This window comes from Mus caroli, chromosome 5 (genome assembly GCF_900094665.2).
Source record: "Mus caroli chromosome 5, CAROLI_EIJ_v1.1, whole genome shotgun sequence".
NCBI classification, from domain to species: domain Eukaryota; kingdom Metazoa; phylum Chordata; class Mammalia; order Rodentia; family Muridae; genus Mus; species Mus caroli.
Genome location: NC_034574.1, coordinates 122,706,901 through 122,709,531, shown reverse-complemented (window position 1 = coordinate 122,709,531; position 2,631 = coordinate 122,706,901). Strand labels below are relative to the sequence as shown.

Here is a 2,631-nt window from a genome sequence, read left to right as displayed (position 1 = left end):
AAAAAAAAAAAAAAAAAAAAAAACCAAAAGGCTTTGTCTCCTCTGAGCCATTTGCTTTATCCCTGCCACGTGTGCTTTCCCCAGGCTCCGCCAGGTGTCACCCCTGATGTAGTTTTGCCCCAGGCCTATCCCTGCTGGACCTCGGCCTGCATCCCATTTGCCCCAGGCCTATCCCTGCTGGACCTTGGCCTGCATCCCAGGTTTGCAGTTGTGATTTATTTTTGGCAGGCCAGCCTTCCATCACCAAGTACCAAAGTCTCGCAAGAGGAGCAAGACAGCAACTCCAATAAGTGTCTGCTCAGGACACAGCTTCAGTCCTTTGTGGTCTGCTGTCTCCCAAGGGCTCCAGTACCTTTGGAATTCTTGTCACTTCCATTCAAGGGCCTACAAGGACCTCACGGTGAGTAGCCAGGCAGTAGATGGGAGCAATGGGCTTGTGAGGCAAAGACAGGAACCCCTTCCAGGTCTGTTTGACCCATTTCCCCTTAATCCTGGGAGAGCACGGATTCTCAGAGCACCTGTCAGGCAGTTACCTACAGATCATGGATCTGGCTGTGTTCTCTGATTAGCTTTCTGGAATATCAAATTCCAAAACATTAGACTATCTATTCTCATTTAGAACATCTCCACACCCCTAGGGAGTCTTGGAACAAGTGTCAGGGGATAATGAAGCAGTAAATCCAGATCCATGGTTGGCTCAAGTCAGGCCTTAAGAACAGGGAGATGGACACACGTATATTATCAGAAAGGGTAAACACAGCCAGAATTTGACCAGCCTGGCTCAGGCTGGCAACCTGGTGTGGACCAAGAATTGCTCTGAACTAACTCACGCAAGGGATCTGCTGTGCCTAGATAATAAGTGAGGGGCATACATGCCCATCTTGGGACTTTAGAATGGCCTTTCAGCAAAGAGGCTTGTTTTTCAAGGCATACTAACACCTTCGGGCTCTGTTGGCTGTTGATAGGGTCAGCACACAGGCCTGGTTCCTGCTATTGGCAAAGGAGACAGTTGTTATTCTAAACCTTCCTCTGGTAACCAGGCACCCAGTCTCTGGACACCAGGCTTCCTGCAAAGGTCAGCTTGAGGCAGCCAGCACTGCCGCTTGGCTGGTCAGCAAATTGGGCCCCTTGGGAGACCAGACTTTCTTGGAAGTGGACATGAAGCATGTACCCTTTGCCTGCTTGCCTCTTCCTATTGCTGGGTGATTTTCTGCCTTTCTCAAACCCTGGGTCTGGAGCAGGAATTCAGTTTCCTGGTAGGAGCCTCTATGTCCCTGGAACAAGATAGGCCAGCTTAGCTTCTCCATATCCAAGATTGAGCACCCTGACTCAGGGCTGTGGGGGATGTGGTGGGGTGGCGGTGAGGGTGGGGCGTAGCTCAGCTCAGTCAGTGACAGAGTGCTTGCCTAGCATACTCAACACCCTGGGTTCTATCGCTAGCACCTAAAGATAAAAATAAGATGGGTCGGAGAGATGGCTCAGTGGTTAAAAACACTGGCTGCTCTTCCAGAGGACCTGGGTTCAATTCCCAGCCCCCACGTAGCAGCTCATTACTGCCCTCGGCTCCAGTTCCAGGGGATCCGACACCTTCACACAGACACCATGACACATAAAATTAAATTATTATTTTTTAAAGTAAAGTAGAAATAAGAGTAACTGACTCATGCCAGGCATGGAGACACATGCCTTTGATGACAGCACTAGGAATGCAGAGGCACACAGATCTATTTATCTATGAGTTTTAGGCCAGCCAGGGCAACATAGTGAGACCCTGTCTCAAAAGGAAAAAAAACCAAAAAACAAAAAACAAAACCTTACGGTGTTGTCCACTCTGCTCCAGGACTACTGGAGTCTTGCTTGTCATTGCTAGGTAGGATCTACCGTATCCATCAACTAAGACTTATACAGTGCATCACCTGTCCATTGAAACATACCCAGCACTTGCCAAACACCGGTGCTGGGCAGAAGGCACATCTAAGCATCACAGTCTAATGGGAGGTAATAGCAGAATCTGAGACCAAGCATCACTCGTCTAGCTCCAGTACAGTGCTTGGCTTTTTTTAAAGTAAGATTATCTTGATTTTACATGTATGACTGTTCTTTTTTTTTTTTTTATTGAGAAAAAGAAAGACACTTTTTTTTTCTCTGTGTAGGGTTTCTCTGTGTAGTCGTGGCTGTCCTGGAACTCACTCTGTAGCCCAGGCTGGCCTCGAACTCAGAAATCCGCCTGCCTCTGCCTCCCGAGTGCTGGGATTAAAGGCGTGCGCCACCACACCCGGCTCATGTATCACTGTTCTATGTGTGTACCATATGTCCTCCTGGTCCCGATAGAGGCCAGTAGAGGGCACCTCATTCCCTGGAACTAGAATTATAGATGGTTGTGAGCTGCTCTGTGGGTGCTGGGAATTTGAGCCTGGGCCTCTGAAACAGCAGCCAGTGCTTGTAGCCACTAAGCTTTCTTTTCAATATCCAGCTGCCCTCACTCCCCCTTTTTTATTGATACAAGGTCTCATGTAGCCCTGGTTGGCCTAGAACTTGCTATATAGATCTCACTAGCCACTAGGTCTGTTTTCTTCTTCTTTTCCTTCCTTCCTTCCTTCCTTCCTTCCTTCCTTCCTTCCTTCCTTCCTT

The 2,631-nt window shown here is 48.5% G+C and overlaps 1 protein-coding gene across 2 annotated transcripts in view; it reads left to right on the top strand.

Moving 5' to 3' along the window:
- The first annotated feature begins 243 nt into the window (after positions 1 to 243).
- The window catches only part of Phkg1 (phosphorylase kinase catalytic subunit gamma 1), an 11,926-nt gene continuing 9,538 nt past the window's right edge, over positions 244 to 2,631 (top strand). For both annotated transcript variants that reach the window (XM_029477011.1, XM_021163296.2), the window contains exon 1: positions 244 to 400. The gene's annotated coding sequence lies outside the window, so the exon portion shown is untranslated. The remainder of the gene's footprint in view (positions 401 to 2,631) is intronic.